General features: G+C 36.7%; 1 protein-coding gene and 1 pseudogene across 1 annotated transcript in view; both read right to left on the bottom strand.

The window, feature by feature from the left end:
* The window catches only part of CNTNAP2 (contactin associated protein 2), a 1,879,707-nt gene that overhangs the window by 1,446,384 nt on the left and 415,183 nt on the right, over nucleotides 1-18,140 (bottom strand). The window lies entirely within an intron of this gene.
* On the bottom strand, nucleotides 15,808-16,169 carry LOC118543486 (NADH dehydrogenase [ubiquinone] 1 alpha subcomplex subunit 3 pseudogene; annotated as a pseudogene).

Here is an 18,140-nt window from a genome sequence, read left to right as displayed (position 1 = left end):
ATCTTTGCCAGTCTTCCCTTTTGACTGCATTATGGAATTTTAAAAAATGCTTTATTTTATTTGAAAGAAGATATTCCTTAATCTACTAAATGGAACTTGTTCAAATATATAGAATTTGTACCTCTCAGGCCAATAATAGGCAATTAATTTGAAAACATAATTTGGGGTTTTAAACAATAAGCTTGTGTTTTATATTTAAAACATTCTATGATATCTTTGTCATTGTGTTTCAAGTTTAAGTTTTTGAGTTGAGGAAGATGCTTTCCTAGGTCATTCATTTCTGACCCCTAACTTGAAACTCTTACTTGTTTTCCCCTTAAAGTGTTCTGTTCCAACACCCTACATTCTTCCTACATCTCTATTCCAAAGAAATTGTTTTAGCTCCTCCCTAGTTTCATGTCCCTTTTTTCCCAGAGTCAGGTACCTAGCTAGCCTCCTCCACCATCTACTTAAGAGTAAAACACTACAGGGTTGCCTGGGTGGCTCAGTCGGTTAAGCATCCAACTCTTGGTGTTGGCTCAGGTCCTGGTCTCAAGATCATGAGATTGAACCCTGGTTAAGCATTCAACTCTTGGTTTCAGATCAGGTCCCGATCTCAGGTCATGCTCAGCATGGAGTCAGCTTGGGATTCTCTCTGCCCCTCCCCCTGCTCATGATCTCTCTCTCTCTCTCTCTCAAGTAAATAGAATCTTAAAAAAAAGAGTAAAACAATACATCCTGAGACTTACTGTCTTTTACCACATGTGGCAGTCTTCAGAGCAATGAATTTCAAATGCTATACTGTCTATAATATTCAAAGGAGACTCATAATTAATATAAATAACAATGTACTTTGACAAAGTTCTCATATGAATATATTTGGAAACCTATTAATTCAGATCTTTGCATATATATTTAATCTTGGTCTCTGCTATTTGTTTTATGCAGACAGTTTTTCTTTATTCCTCTTCCGGAGTTACATGATTTAGAAGATATATTTAATGGAGCAAACACGTGTGTTAATAAATGATGGCACAAGCATTTTCATTAGTTCACAGGATAAAAACAGAAGGCTGTTAGAGATGTATTCCACGTTCATGAGTTGGAAGACTCAGTATTGTTAAATGTCAATTCTTCCCATATTGACCTACAGATCTGACACAATTCCAATAAAAATTTCATCAAATTCTCTTCTAGACATTGACAAACTATTTCTAAAATTTATATGGAAAGGAAAAAGACAGGCCAGCCAACACAATACCGAAGAAAAGAAAAAAGTTGGAAGATTTAGACTACTAAATTTCAAGACATAGTTTAAAGCTTCAGTAGTCAAGACTGTGAGGTGTTGGCAAAACAATGGATACATAGATCAACAGAACAGAGTAGGAAGCCCAGAAATCAACCCATGCAAGCACAATTAACTGATCTTTGACAAAAGCAATTCAATGGAGAAAGAATAATCATTTTCTTCTGTTGATAGGTGCAGAAAAAAAAGGTTCTTGGATGCCCATATATAAAATAATAATAGTAATAATAATAATAATTAACATGGATTATACATCTTATACAGATTAACTCAAAATTGATCATAAACCTAAATGTAAAATTAAAAAAAATGATTAAGCCACCTGGAAGAAAACATAAGATAAAATCTATGTGTCCTTGGATTTGGGGATGAAATTTAAATACAATACTAAAAGCATGATCTATGAAGAAAACTGGTAAGTTGGACTTCATTAAAATTTTAAAAACTCTGCTTTTCAAAAGACATTGTTAAGAGAATTAAAAGACAAAACACAGATTGGGACAAAGTATTTGAAAAAACATACCTTAAAAAGTACTTGTTATCCAAATTAAACAAAAAAATCTTAAAACTCAGGCATAAGAAAACAAGCAACACAATTTATAAGCAGACTATATGAACAGATACTTTATCAAAGAGGATATAAAGATGACAAGTATAAATGGGAAACGCTCAATATCATTTGTTAAGTCAATGCCCATTAAAACAACTATGAGATGCCTCAATACACCTACTAGGATAGCCAACATAAAAAACCGAGAATATAAATTCCTAATGAGAATCAGAAGCAACAAGAACTTTCATTCTTTATTGGTAGGAATGCAAAATGGCACAGCCACTTTTCAAGACAGTTTGATAGCTTCTTATAAAGCTAAAGATAGCCTTACCATACAATCCAGGAGTCATCTTCCTAGGTATTTACCCAACTGAACTGAAAACTTATGTACATATGTGCACACACACTCTGCCCATCAGTGTTTTTAGCAGCTTTACTCATAATTGGCAAAAACTGGAAGAAACTAAGATGTCCTTCAGTAGATGAATGATACAAGCGCACAACTGATTAAAAAAAAAAGAAAAAAAAAAGAATAAGCTAACAAAGACTCCAGTCAGGGAAGACTATATAATTTATGCTTCCATTTATATGACCTCCTGAAAAATACAAAACTACAGACAAAATGAACAGATCAGTGAGTGACAGGGAGGCCTGGGGGGAGGATGTGGGATAAGTAAAGCACAAGAAATTTTGTCAGGGCAGTTAAACTCTTCTGTATGATACCATAATGGTGACTATAGGACACTTTATATTTGTCACAACCCATAGAACTTTACAAAAGAAAGTGTGAACCTTAATAGATGCAAATTTAAAAATTATTTAGGAAATCATGGGATCCAAGGATGGAATACAGAATGTGAGAACATAATCTAACTCATGAAAATGTATGAATGAACCTCACTGATGTGGCAGTGGGGGGGCAAGAGGCTGACCTAGGTGATCTTGGAAATGAGTAGGATCTATAAAACTGAAGTTGAAAGAAACTGCACACAAACACTATATTCCAGCTGATAAAGTTATTCCCCAAGCAAGTACAAGTCACCAATTCTGAAACTACCATACCTGCAGAGAGGAATTGAACGATTAATTAAATGGATAGTGGATGGTGGGATGCAGGTTTCTCTCTGTTGGGGTGGTACTTTACAGACAATGAAGGGGAGGAGGCTAGAATGATTGAAGTGGTAATGGATTATAGATGGAGAAATCAGTGTGAATGCATAGCTAGCTTAATATAGATACAGATTAACAGATACAGATGTAGATAGATAAACAGATTGATATAGAGATTTATAGATATACATACATAGGAATTAGTACATATGCATATATTTTCTTGCTCTGTCAAATGAGAGGGGCCAGAAGCAATCATATTCCAGTATCAGTGAGGATACCAAGCACCCAGATCTTGATTTTCAGTGCCATTCTCCAATAAAAGGAACCGTGATTCCTTAGAGAAATGATGATTCTAAAACTGGAGCAGAAGATTTACAAGATGAGCCTGATGCATCCTTGAGTCCTAGAAAGTTAAGGAAGTACTTTAAAACACCCTGCAATGATGAGGGTATTACAAAAAGAAACAGGACAACTAAAGCTCTCCCAGTGGCCAGAACTGGAACAATTTGAGCAACAAAGTAAATAAAGCAGTAAGAGATTATAACCCAAACTATAAAATCAATATTCATGTGCTCATACAGATATAAAGAACTGGTTACATTAATGGGGCAAATAGACAGATCTCCCATGCAGAATCATTTCAGATAATATGTTGATACTGTTCCTTCAAAAAAGGTGGGATGTAATCCCCCTCCCCTTAATAACTTCATTCCAAAGAGCAAGTATAGTATGGAAAGGGTCTGCTTTACAGTGGAAAAACCTAAAAAACCCTATCTCAGCTAGGTAATTAAGATTAATATCAGTAGTGGAAAGTCATATTGATAGTATGTATCTTAGATACAAAGTGATAAGAACATTTTACTTGTGTGATCTTCCTCTCCAAAACCCATAATGGCCAGTGTAATCATGAGAAAAACATCAGACCCATCCCAATTGATGGCCATTCTACAAAACATTCTATAGCATTCCTCAAAACTGTCAGGGTCATCAAATGGAAGATAAGTCTGAGAAACTGTCACAGCCAAAAGAATCCTAATGAGACATAAAATGACAAAATACAGTAAGTAAGCTGGATGGGATGCTGGGACAGAAAATGAATCTGGTAAAACTTAAGGAAGTCTGAATAACTATCAGGCATAATAATGATGTTTGAGGGGCGCCTGGGTGGCTCAGATGGTTAAGCGTCTGCCTTCGGCTCAGGTCATGATCCCAGGGTCCTGGGATCGAGCCCCACATCGGGCTCCTGGCTCAGCGGGAGGCCTGTTTCTCCCTCTCCCTCTGCCCCTCTCCCTGCTCATGCTCTCTCTCTTTCTGTGTCTCTGTGTCTCAAATGAATAAATAAAATCTTTAAAAAAAATAATGATGTATGAATATTGCTTTATTAATTGGGACAAATTAATAACACCATTGGTGATAGGAGAAATGAAATATAAGAACTCTCTGTACTATGTCCACAACTTTCCTATAAATCTAAATCAATTCTGAAATAAAAAGTTTATTTAAAGAAGATGCTGCAAAATCTTATATTGGCATATAACAAAATGGGAGAGGAGAAGTGAGGCTCTTTATCACCATCTTTCTTACACTTCACTCCAGCTTGGCATCTGCTACTTGTAAAAAACTGAGTAAAAGTCAAGACTAACATGACAGATATCAGTTCATTGTGACTAAATAAGGAAAGCTTTAAAAGTAAAAAGAGTAAGAGATGATACAGTGAATGGAGAAGAAAAAATATTCCAAATTTTGCAATTCTAGAATGATGTAAAAGGTCACTTTATTTCCTTCTCTCTTACCACTTGCTATTTAAAATTACTTGGTTTTCAAAAAAAATTATTCAATTAAACCACAGGCATGAAGTAAGGTTATAAAGAACAGAAACGTGAAGAAAAGTGAGTATACGTAGCAACAGTTAATAATAATGTATAGCACTACACTTTTCAAAATGCTCCCTGATATTTCATCTCAATTGGTCATCACAATATTCTTCTGTTATGGTATCCTATTTTCAGGGTATGTCAAGCTAAATGTGACATAATACATGTCGAATATATGGGACTCAACTTCAAGGATTTATAAAAAGCCTGTAAGAATTAGCATAGCATATTTATTTATAAACATCACCCATCCTCTGCATCTTATGACTGGAGACACAGGTCCTCATAAAATTCTCCATTCATGGTCCCGTTGGTAATATTGATTAACCTCTGTCAGTCCCTACTTCTCACAAAAAGAACAGAAATGCTAAAGAAATGCCTTGGGATTTCAAGGCTATCATTTATAGGACGAGAGGTGAAGGAGCTAGCTAGTAATTATCAACACATGGCTCTACATCTCGATCAAGAACCTGACTTTTTGGACCATCTACCATGCATTTCTGCCAGCCACACACACTCCCATAGTCACAGTGAGGGTGTAGGTTTCCGCATGTTTCAGCTGGTGTCATGTACACGCTATGTCAGAGGCAGGAAAAATGCAGTCATGCCACAGCCAAATCAGACTCACAAATCCTTATTAACTTAGTGATACTCAATTCTTTTTTCACTATTTGTAGAAAGAAGATTCAGGACTACAGACGCTCTAATTACAGAATGATAGAATTACATGCTATGAATCATTTTGTAGACTTCTTTTACATGAATAACGAAGATCAACAAGGATACAGAATCTGGCAAATTCATACAGGGGTTAACATTAACAGAAATTATAACCCTCTCTTAACTCTGTTTTGTAAAATAAATTTTCTACTACTTCTTTAAATGTTGCACAAAATTCAAGCAGAGAAAGATAATTATCATGGTTTCACTCATACGTGAAATACAAGAAACAGTGCAGAAGATCATAGGGGAAGGGAGGGAAAACTGAATGGGAAGTCATCAGAGAGGGAAAGAAACCGTGAGAGATTCTTAATCATAGGGAACAAACTGAGGGGTTGCTGGAGGGGAGGGATGTGGGGGAATGGGGTAACTGGGGGCATTAAGGAAGGAATGTGAGGTAATGAGCACTGGGTGTTATATAAGATTGATGAATCACTGACCTCTACCTCCCATATATTCCACATAATTATATGTTAATTAATTGAATTTAAATAAAAAGTGAAAAAATGGAAAAAGAAATAAAAGCAGTTCTATTATCAGAAAAATAAATAAATGTTACACAAAATGTATAGTGATAATAATGAAGGGAGAATATTTTTCTTCATACAGTATCTTGAGTTTGGGTTTAATCCATCCTTACAGTTTGGTTTACCTTATGTTTAACAAACGGTGTTGAAGATACCAAAAAAAAAAGACAATAATAATTTAAATATTATACCCTATCCTCAGCCTACTTAATGTCAAAATCAGCCATGTAACTTCTATGTTGCTTTCTTTACATTGTTGAGAATTTTAAAAACCACTTTTATTAATTTTTTTTTTAATTTTAGGAACTTTACTTGTATTTTTCTGTTTATATCAGGTTTGACGGTTATCTTTACCTCCTATGGCTTGAATTATTTTTCATAAACATACATTTTTTCCAATGCCTAAGTTGAGATTCAAGTCAAATAATTATTCTTAAAAACAAAAACTAGCTTTCTGCTCTTATCAATTAAAACAAGTACGCTTGTGCTTACAAGTGCAGAGTTGCTTTGTTGCCTTAGACTGAATTTTAGATATGGGTTAATCATGCTTTGGATTTTGGAAAATATATGTATCCATATTTATGGGAACATCCTTCCTGAAAATAACAGTCATGTTCATCTCTTAGATATCAGTATGGCATAGTACAGATAGGCTTAAATAACTTGAAAGCATTATCCTAAAATAGTACATAGAAGAAAAAAATCTAAAATGTAAAATTCGCAAGCTTTGTCTTAATTGGTCAGGATTTTGAGAAAAACAGCCCAATTTATAAATAAAAAATATAAGAGTTAAAAATATTGAACCTCCTTATTATATCAATCTCTTTCAACTTCTCCCAGAAAGCACCTATGAAACATGTGATTTTTCTTCAGAGCTGTAGCCCATAAAATAATTGAACTTTCAGGAGGCAGCAGGTCTACTCCTTGCTTAGCAGCAAATCCGAAGGTTCAAGGAGGTGATAAACATTCAACTGCTTCTTAAAGAATTTATTTTTAAAACTTGTTTCCTCTCCTCTTCTTTTTATCAACCCCGAACACAAGATAAACAAATCACATAAAAACCCCACAACAATAAAAATCAAATAATTATCATAAATGAGACATGCAGATATTACCCACTAACCTCACAAAACAATGTACTGTTTCTTTAAACTATTCATTTTACTATAGTCATTTTTATATTTGCCGCTTTATTAAGCTGTTTGCATTCTGAAGAACCTGAGAAATTTTATTTTTCATACTTGACTTCAACAGCTTCGTAAAAGAAAAATAACATTTGTCTTACCTTCCTCAGGAGAATTTTTTAAATGCCATATTTCTTGATATTTTAAGTGTGTTTTTGCCCAATCATGCATCACGGTTTTAGCATCTTTACATCTGCCAACAGATCAGCTTTTTACCTGTCAAAGAGCCTAAACTATACTTTTTAAAAAAAATGTTTTTTAAAAGATTTATTTATTTTAGAGAGAGAGAGAGAGAGGGCAAGTGCAGGAGCACAGGGAGGGGCACAGGGAGAGAGAAAATCCCAAGCAGACTCCCGGCTGAGCATGGAGCCCGCTGCAGGGCTCCATCCCACAACCCCGAGATCATGACCTGAGCCAAAATCAAGAGTCGGATGCTTAACCAACTGAGCCACCCAGGTGCCCCCCTAAACCATCCTTTTATATATGAACAACTTCATGGCTAGATAAATCATTATTTCAAGTTTACGTGTAACTTTGGTTTTTATTTAAGGGACAAGTTTGCTTCATAAAAAATGGCTATTCAGAACTGGTAGAGGTAATGAGTCCCAGAATTATGAAGCAAAGAATTCCAGACAAAAGCAAGCTTTCAAGGTATTACAATTCAGTGATTCTTAAGATGTTTTGAATAACAGCCTCCTTTGAGAATCCGATTAAAAACTATGTTCTCTCTCCCAGAAAACCATGCAGGCCAACACATTTTTGCATGCAGTTCTGACACATTTGAAGCACACTCTGGAAGTCTATTCACTAACCCCAGGTTGTAGAATTTGGGGTATTGGTCAAGTTCCTCATTTTATAGACAAAGGAACATCGTTCCTCACAGGTTAAATGGCTTTCCAAGGTTAAGCTGCTAGTCACAGTTAAAGGTGGGACACACACAGGTTTCCCGAAACCAGCACTTTTTCTATTATGCCCAATATTATAATGATAGTCGACTAGAAAGAAGCATTTACAATAATTAAACCCACTTTACAACTTTAGGTTGTGTTCCATTATAATAAAGTACACCTAGTGTCATCACTGCATGTTTCATTACAAGAGATAATTGTGTAGAGATCCTGACTCCCCAGTGGGTTTAACCGCCCCTGATACAGAGCAGGTGCTCTGTAAATGTCTCTTGAATTTCAAATGAACGGACCTGCTTTCGCAGGACTGTTGGAAAACTGGCTCAGTCAGGAGTACTGCTACAGAAAATGATAGCTTCCCTGAGAAGCCAGGAGTTTCAAGAGTAAATCACATCCGGAAGTATTAAATAGGTATGAAGATGTTAGCTTATGGTCAAGAAAGCCTCCCCTCCATCAGATTAATTTTCTTCTTTGATATATCGATTCACAGAATTGTTGGAGACTACAGAGTAATATAATCCAAATTCATGTCCAGCGCGCTCTGAGAAATTCCATCCCATCTGAACCAATTCAGCAATGCGGGGTTAGGTCATGGAGAGATGGAGAGGTAACTTTGCCTCAGTACGTGATTTTGGTTAGAAAGTCCATTCTTATACTGAACAAGTATCATCTTTACCGCAGACTTCACTTACTTGCCTAAATTCTTCCACTGAGACCAAACATACAGAAATAATTCCTTTATTCTGTGTCTCTGCCTCCCTCTCTACTCTCTCTCTCTTACACACACACACACACACACACACACACACATAAAAAGCTATGGTATTTGGAATTATTCTGTGGTTCATTTTCCAAATTTATAGCAAGTCATTTTAAAATCTTACCTTCTTTGAACACAATTCAATGACTTTTCCTCATGACTTTGCTTTTCTCAACTATGCTCCTAGGTTTGATTTTCTCTTTCTCCTCATCTCTTTTTATTTTTCCTTCCAGTTTCATTCTCATCCCCTCTTACTTTCGTAGACCCTCCACCCTTTCCCTTCTCCTTCCTTTTTTTGCTATGTTGAAAAAAAAAACAAGACTGGTGATCATTCATGAAATGAGATGGCAATCCTGATGTCTGCAGCTGGAACTATAAATTGAGTCGAATCCTTCAGAAGATCTTGAACAAAATGTGTGAGTGCTAATTTTCTTTGGGGGAAAAGAAACAGGGAGAGAAGGAAGTCAGCAAAGTAAGTTTTTGAGCAAGTTATTGCTACAGGCACCTGAAGAACTTTGGAACACAATCCCACTGGACAACTCTGGAGACCCTGGAGACTATGTCTCAGTGTTATCCCCACTGAAGAACAAAGGAGCTAGAATATTTATCCACAATGCTGTCAGTCATTGATCAAGGCTGCTCCCCAGTGATACAAACTGCTGGCATTACTGTCTGCCCTTTTGATGAGCCAGATTCCTGGGCCAGAAAAGCTTTCAGAAAGAGTCTCAGGTGCTTCCAGTTGGAATGTACAGGAATGGTGTGTGCAGACGAGATATGAGTCACCAATAGCACCTGCAACAAATTACTTCCTTACTATATTCTAGAACCTGTTTAATATGTAAGTGAAACCTTACCTCCAATGCAACATAGACTTTCATATCTTATTTCTATATTTACTGTTTCATTGAGGAAATCCCTTGGCCCCTCTGACTGGCTCTGATACATACACTGGTGGATCTAGTGATTTATAAGGAGGTCCAGTGGTCCTTGTGCCTAGTCAGGGGCATAACTGGCAAAACTCAGAAGTGACATTTCTAGTTTTATCCTGGCCTGGAAACAATGTGCAAAGAATGGGTCTTGCAGTTGTACGGACCTAGTTTTTCAGCTTAACTTTGATTAATGATGGTGGACTCCAGTGCAATTTATTTAATTTCTTTCCAGCCTCAGTGCCCTCATCTTTTAGAAGGAGGTATTAATAGAACACACTTGTTTTTAGCACTAACAGAGACCAAGTAAAGCAATTTTGGTACTTAGTAGATGTTCAACTCTTGGTGGTTACTTCCATCAGCCCCACACCCCTCTACCCCAAATCACCAAGATTAGGATTTTACAACAGATAGAATTAAAATGGTAACATTTGGCTGTCACTTCTCTAAATTAAAAAAGGTCTCATTGTATTTTCTTTTATTATATGTGTTATTATAATCTGAAATATGGATATAGACCTTAGTTGGATGTGAAGAATGGTGGATAGAAAATTAAAAAGAGATCACCCAGGTTTTTTATTTGTATGATAATGGCCACACTTCACTGATTTCTGCAACGCTCCCCTCCTGAACTTCAATTTTTCCAGGTCACTCAAGTGTGTGGTATTTTATAACTTTAAAATTGTTGTAGTAAATTGCAATTGAGCCTAGTTTTCTTCTCCAGTATGACTATACATTGTAACAGGCCATATTGACTTACTGTCTTTTTACAGGAATGTAGAGAAACAGATCGCACAACATACAACAAGTCTATAGGTTTTATATTCAGCTGGATGGATATAATAGCACAGGGTAAATCCCCAGTAGACATGAGTGTGGTCCTTTTCTCCATCACTACATAACCTCTGCACACCTGAGGAGCAATCATATTCCCTATATTCTCTTTTTTCCTGATGTTTCTGGTTTCTCTGTTCTATTTAAGCCGCCTAGGTAGAAAAATTTTTACTAAGTTTCCTAATCAACTTTGTCCATGAACTTACAGAATCAGTGAATTTCATACTTTGCCAACACTTATATGCATTTCCTTAACTTCTAATTTAGGAAGCACATAAACACAGCTTATGTAAAAATAAAGTCTTTCTATAAACTACCGCCCATAGCTTAATCAGTTATTAGTCAATTTACTTTTTTTACATCGTGACCATTTAAATATAGTTTTCAAAGAATCTCTAATTAGCAGGAAATAGAAGGTTAAGTACAGTAAAAACAAAAAATTATACTAATGTATTGCTTTAAAATTAAATGGGATTTCCAGGATATCATAATAAAAGCTTAAAATATATTTAAGTATACAAAAGGGAGACTAGCAACCGAGAAATAAGTGTTATTCCATGATGATAACAGAACAAAGGGTCTACTATCCAAAAAAAAAAAATTATAAAAGAAATGAATTCTTTCTTTCTTTACAGTCAATGATTTTAGGAAAATATCTACCTTCTACTTGTTTCTTAGACATATAGATTAGAGATCTAAAAATTATTCAGTAGAAAAATGTAAAAGGTAAACTGAATGGATCCATAAAGATCATCTAATCTATATTCATTTTTGGTCCAATATGATAGTCACAAACCACTATTACCACCAAGCATGTGTAATAGAGCTAGTTCAAACTGAGAGATTTTGTAAGTATAAAATACACTCTGAAGTTGGAAGACTTAATTTTAAAAAGTCAAATATTCCACTAAATTTTTATATTGCTTTTATGTTCAAATGATAATATTTTATATATATTAAATTAAGTAAAATGTATTCATAAAATTAATTTTATCTTTATTCAGTTTCAAATGTGGCTACTAGAAATTTAAAATCACACATGTGACCTGCATTATACTTCTACTGGACTGTTGAATTTTAGTGTCTTCAAAATTTACAATGTAAGCCACATAACAAAGTAAGTATGAACGTCTCACGGAGACCTGATGGCAATTTTCTTAAAGTTTTTAAATAATTAAAGAAGGATATTGGGGAATTGTTGACCAAAATGTAAGCATCATTCTCAAGGAATAGCTGTCAGAGGTCTTTTGTTGTCAGAGTCCTCCTATGGCTACCATGATGTCGTCTGCTCATGAAAAGTCTTCTAGTGAAGACTGCAGGAATTATAGACAGAGGAGTCTCACTGGGACAGTGGAAACCTTAATAGCTGGTGGATACAACCAAGATGATGTGTCTTTGGAGGTCTGACACTTCTCATAAAGTTCTTTGAGGAAAAAAATACTATATAGGAAGGAAAAGTATATTGAAGCCAGGTAGCCTTTCTACAAGTCTCTTGATAGACTGTCATCACAGTGAGTCTCCTTGGTAGTGAGTGGGAGAGCAACAACACATAGGTAATTACTGGTTTAGATGCAAGAACAAAGAGTTTGCAGCAAAAAAGGACAGATGCCAGGCATGTAAGTGGAAGAAAAATTGTCCCAGATATAAGTGACGGGTGATAATCTCATTTAACCTGAAACAACACTGAACAGTATCATTTAGGACATGAACTGAAGAAGGCACATCACAAAAAAAAAGTGAGTTTTACAAAACAATAAATTCTTCATTCAGATTAAGGAAAGGCCAAAGTAATGGAGAAATACTTACATATTTTTCTTTGTGTAAGGCAATGAAAGCAGGTGGGGGGAAGGATGGGGTGGGGATGGTGTGATGTTTTAAAAGGGTGATCCAAGCAGGTCCCATCTTAAGCATCAGTCTCAAGTTAAAAGTCATGATGCTTTTTAGAAAATAGGAATAATCTCTAAAAAATATTTTTTAAATCTCTTATCACTGTCTGTCTTGGAGTTCTCTTGGAGTTCTCCTTCGCTTATTTGCTTAAAAAATAATAATTAAGGCCTGGCAAAAAGAATGGAATACCGCATTAACTCTGGCCAGATTTCCTGAGAATACTCCTTGCTCTTTTATGTTCCTAAACCATTGGTAGTAGCTCTCTTTAATACTTTCTTTAAAATAAAAAAATAAGTTGAACATTCCCATTCCCCCCTCTTTTTTTAGGTTTCCAAAATATTACTTATCTCAAGGAAAGTATCTTTTCATATTTCATTGTCTTTCTGACCTGAAAACTAATTTCGCCATTAACCCTGTATGCACCAAGAAGTCCAGGTTAGCTTATCAGAGAGAGGTTATATCATTCTATAACACTATGAATATAAATCACATATGTAATAATAGTAATAACTACTTTTATCAAGTAATTATCCTACCTACTAGGAACTCTTCCAGGCTCTTTTTAAAAATATATATATATATATAATTCTAATTTAACCTGCACAACACTATTAGTCTTATTATTGTCAATTTAAAGATCAATAAACAACAGATTAAGTACTGTATCCCAGAACAGGCTGCAAACAAGAGATTTCGAAATGAGACTCCTAGTACACGAAGGATGGTTGCTCAGGAGATGCATCCAGTGAGCTTGCTTATTTACAAGATGGTCCAATTCTGACATTTGTGTTTGCAGCTACTACTCTAGAGAGCTCAGCATAAAGCTTGGAGCCCTTATCTGGTACAACAGTGATGACCTCTTATTTTTGTGCAAGAAAGTGTTAAGCACGTATTTGTCCCCCTGACTCATCTATGAATAAGAATACTTTTTCTATGTCATAACGAGCAGGGAACAGGGAAGTTTGAACAAATTCTCATAGTGAGACGTCTGAAAGGTGATTTTGCAAACAAGACCAGTTCTGTTTGGCCTGAGGACTGCACAGGTCTGCCTGAGATGTCAGGCAGGGCAGGTCGGCTTGAGCGCAGGGCTATCTATGCTGAAAGCAGCGTGCATATGAAAACCACGGCCTTTGTGTAAAACCCACCTAAGTTTTACGAGACGGTGTAATTTAAGTCATGTGTTCTCTTGCCTAGTTTTACCGGCAGCCTTTCCCATTGAAGGGAGATACAGCATACAAAAGAGAAATTTCCACTATTACTCTGAAACATCTATCTTAAACATATATAAGAAGTGTCCTTCATGGAAAAATGTAAAAAATAGAGTGCCATAGGATTCCTATTTCAGTAACCATGCATCTGCTTTCTTTCTCCTCAGATATTTCCAACAGTAGGCCTCAATTACTTCCATATCCGAAGGGGCCACAAATTTTAAGAAGTATTAGGTATTTTTTTCCCTTCCACAGCATTTCTACAAATAATGGAATAAAATATTTTTCCAACGAACGCCTTAGTGGTTTATTAAATTTTAAAGCAAAATACATAAACAGCTTTGCTTATAGATTCACAAGTATCATTTTAATACTCCTTAAAATCATTAAAAGTTTTATTGGCAATTCTGCTTCCATTTTTGATGCTCTTTTAGCTTGTTTTAAATTCCTGATTCAAATCCCAGAGGTTGGAACTTTCTCATTTGCATTAATATACTTTCTTCTTAAACATATAAGAGACTCACTAAATTAATGTGTAAACAGCATTGGGGCACCCGGGGCTCAAGGCAAGAACATAATTACTCTGGAGAGAGAACATTTTCAGAACATATTCTAATTCAAAATAGGTTTCCCTGCTAATGTGCTAACAGATGACTAGCACCATTTCTAGGAGCACTACTTGACTTAATATGTTCAGAGACCAGACTTATGTTGAAAATAACAGACCTTTTAGGGTCTAGATTTGCAGGAATCAAGATTATTTTGGAAGGAGATACTAATTAGGAGGGAAATGAGACCATGGGTCTCAAAAACAGGATTTATAATATGGATGCAGTCTGAGATAATAATAGGATGTTGCAATCAAGTTAACTACCTTTACTAATGCTGAATTTACTGGGATTTTTTGCCCTTGACTCTGAAGCTGACAATATCTACCTAGAATATCACAGTCTTTTAAATCTTGCTATACCTTAAGCATCACCACACCTCACTCCAAAATCGAACACACAAATAGGCACAAGACAAAGCCAGTCTTCATATTTAGACACCCACATGTCCTCCGTACCTCTCAGACTTGAATCTTTTCTCCCCTGCCACATCAAGTCTTCCAAAACTGCTCTACCTGGGCGCTCCCCATGTTCCAGATCTTTCCAATCTCTTGATTTCCTTATATATATATCCTTCCCCCCAACGACCTGCTTTCTGCTAGGAGACAATTAATCTGAAAATAAACCCATTTAAATGTGTGAATGTCCACATATTTCTATGTGTGTTAATTTAATAAGTATTATCTGAAGATGATATATTTTTCAGTAATCATAATTTTTTCTCAATTTTAGCAGTGCATAGGACCCACCTGAAGATCATAGTTTAACAGGTATAGAACCTTTACTGGACATAAAAATCACCTGGAGGTCTTGTGAAGTCTCAGATTGCCAGGCTCCACCCCCAGAGTTTCTGATTTGCTAGGTCTGGGGCAAGGACCACCTTTTTACAGTCCTAATAGGTACTCAGATTGTGCTGTGGCCGCTGGTGGAGGAAAGCATGCTTTGAGAACCACCGGTCTGGAGTTAAATTTACGAGATCTCCAGCTGACTCCTATATTAGCCAGTACTATGATAAACTTTTCTAATCACATGTAGGAAGTCCTGTAGTGGGCATTCCTGAACTAAGCCATGTTAAATGTATTTGTTGTTGTTCTTAGGGACAGAAACTTTGTTTTTCTCAAAATATAACACATATTACACACTCTACTTAGGGATAATTCTGTTCACTTGTACATATTTCTTTTTTTTATAAGATTTATTTAATTGAGAAAGAGAGAGAGAGAGATTGAGAGAGCTCGCATGAGCACAGGGGACAGGGGAGGGCAGAGGGAGACAGAGAATCTTAAGCAGTCTCCACACCCAGCACGGAGCCTAACGTGGGGCTTGATCTCACAACCCTGAGATCATGACCGGAGCTGAAATCAAGAGTCAGCTGCTTAACCGACTGAGCCACCCAGGAGCCCCCACCTGAACATATTTCTTAACCAACTACTATTTTCTATTTCTTTTTTTTTTTTCTTCGCTTTTTGCATATTATTGGCTCAGGGGAGGGGCCTCCTCCATGTCACCAGGGGTGCTCACAAGTTCTTCAGCCACTCCAAGCTTGGGCCCTGGGGGTCCTGGAGGTGGCTGGGCACATTGGGCATGTTCCCATCATCTTGGAGGGGCACTGGATAGTTGTAGGGCATGGCCTGGTTGATCATGGTGGCATATTTGGTGAAGGGGCTGAGGGTGGGCAGAATTAGAGTGAAGCCCCCGATGGTGAAGGACACGACCAGCACCAGCTCCTTGGCCCAGGCATCCTTGAGGAAGGTGGCGAGTCTCCCGGCCATCTTGGTCGCAGCGGCCCTATTTTCTATTTCTGGACAAACTTCTATACCATGACCAAAAAAATCTCTGATCTATAGAAGCCATATCATCTTAGGTATGTGAACAAAAATTATGTACTAGGCTTTCTTCAAAGAGCTCAAATGTTTTAATTTCATCACGAAATTGACGGCAAATAGATTGAAATTTAATTTTCAAATGCAGATTGTATGAATCCATAATCACAATATTCACAGTGGAATATTATGACATTATAATATCAGGGTAGCACATCAGGAATCTTATTTTCAGGATGACCCTTGGATCTTGTGAAAAAAATTGTGAAGTCCCATGTGTGAGTGAGAGACAATACCTAACAATCCCAAAACCGTCAAATGTGAATAAATGCTGCTTTAGCTATGGGGTGGGCCAAGTACAGGAAATGTATTCACCTTACCATAGAGAAGACAAAATAACACCAGCTGATCAACAGAATAAAATGCATGTGAGGGGCACCTGGGTGGCTCAGTCGGTTAAGCCTTTGCCTTCAGCTCAGGTCATGATCCCAGGGTCCTGAGATCAAGTCCTGCATCGGGCTCCCTGCTCAGCAGAGGTGGTGGGGTGTCTGCTCTTTCTTCTCCCTCTGCTCCTCCTGCTTGCTTGTGCTCTCTCTCTTGCAAATAAATAAATAAATAAATAAATCTTTAAAATAAAAATACAAATAAAAAATGCATGTGAGTGTAGCACTAGATACTTTTTGATGAAGATCTCCGACCATGGAATGAAAAGCTAATTTAATCAGTGTGGTGAAGAGTGAGTCCTATGAGGCTAAGGAAAAGTAAATGAGACTTTTGAGAATCAGTAATAACTGATTACTCAGAGTTAGCTCTAACCCAATAGGTTAGAGGCAATGTTTGAGGGACAAATGAAAATAAGTGGCAGAAATTTTATTAGCACATGGGGCGCTTGAGTGGCTCAGTTGGTTAAGCATCAGACTCTTGATTTTGGCTCAGGTCATAATCTCAGGGTCGTGAGACTGAGTCCCAGGTCGGGCTCCGTGCCGAGCATGGAGCTTTTGCTTAAGGTTCTCTCTCTCCCTCTGCTTCCCTCTCCAACCCCCCTACACTCTATCTCTCTCTCTAAAAAAAAAAGAAATTTTAATAGCACAAAAAGACAATTTTTTATACTTATATCAATTATTTTGAGTAGTATATTCTATAAGAGAGATATGAGGAAAAATACTCGTCTCATGACTACCCAATTGTAGACCCAACAATACACTTCATTTTATACAAAGGAACAAACTTCACTGAAGCTTGTAATCTGTACTGTCATTATTAACTCAAAGAAAAATTTTACTTTCTCTTGACCAGCTGACTCACACAGATTTTCATTCTAGGGAAGAGAATTAAACTTGTTTATTCACAGTTAATTCAAATGGATCTGTGTTATTAACTGCATTCATTCAACACATATCACATTAACATTAGATACTGTACTAAATCTTTCTTCTACAAAGAAATGCATAAGCATGTGCCCTGGCCTTAAAGAGTTTTGAACCTGGCAAAGGGAACGATATATTTGCACAAATACCTTCAGTAAGGCTGCATCGGATACCGATGATAAGGGACAGGAAGGAGAGAATCTATCCCACTGAAATGATCAAGAAATAGTTTACGATGGAGATGCCTTTTCAGCTTAACAGTAAAAGATGGAAAACATGAAGTGTAGGTCAACATAGCAATAACACTTAAATCTGGATACTATCCCAAGGGGTTTTTAGGTTCTTTGAATGTTTCTGCATTTTCTGTTTTCTTTTTTTCTTTTTTAAAGATTTTATTTATTTGACAGAGAGAGACACAGTGAGAGAGGGAACACAAGCAAGGGGAGTGGGAGAGAGAGAAGCAAGCTTCCCGCTGAGCAGGGAGCCCGATGCGGGGCTCAATCCCAGGACCCTGGGATCATGACCTGAGCCGAAGGCAGATGCTTAACGACTGAGCCACCCAGGCG

The sequence above is a fragment of the Halichoerus grypus genome, chromosome 12, assembly GCF_964656455.1.
Source record: "Halichoerus grypus chromosome 12, mHalGry1.hap1.1, whole genome shotgun sequence".
In the NCBI taxonomy this organism is placed as follows: domain Eukaryota; kingdom Metazoa; phylum Chordata; class Mammalia; order Carnivora; family Phocidae; genus Halichoerus; species Halichoerus grypus.
Note: the sequence above shows the minus strand (reverse complement) of the source record. Positions and strands in the feature narration are given on the sequence as shown.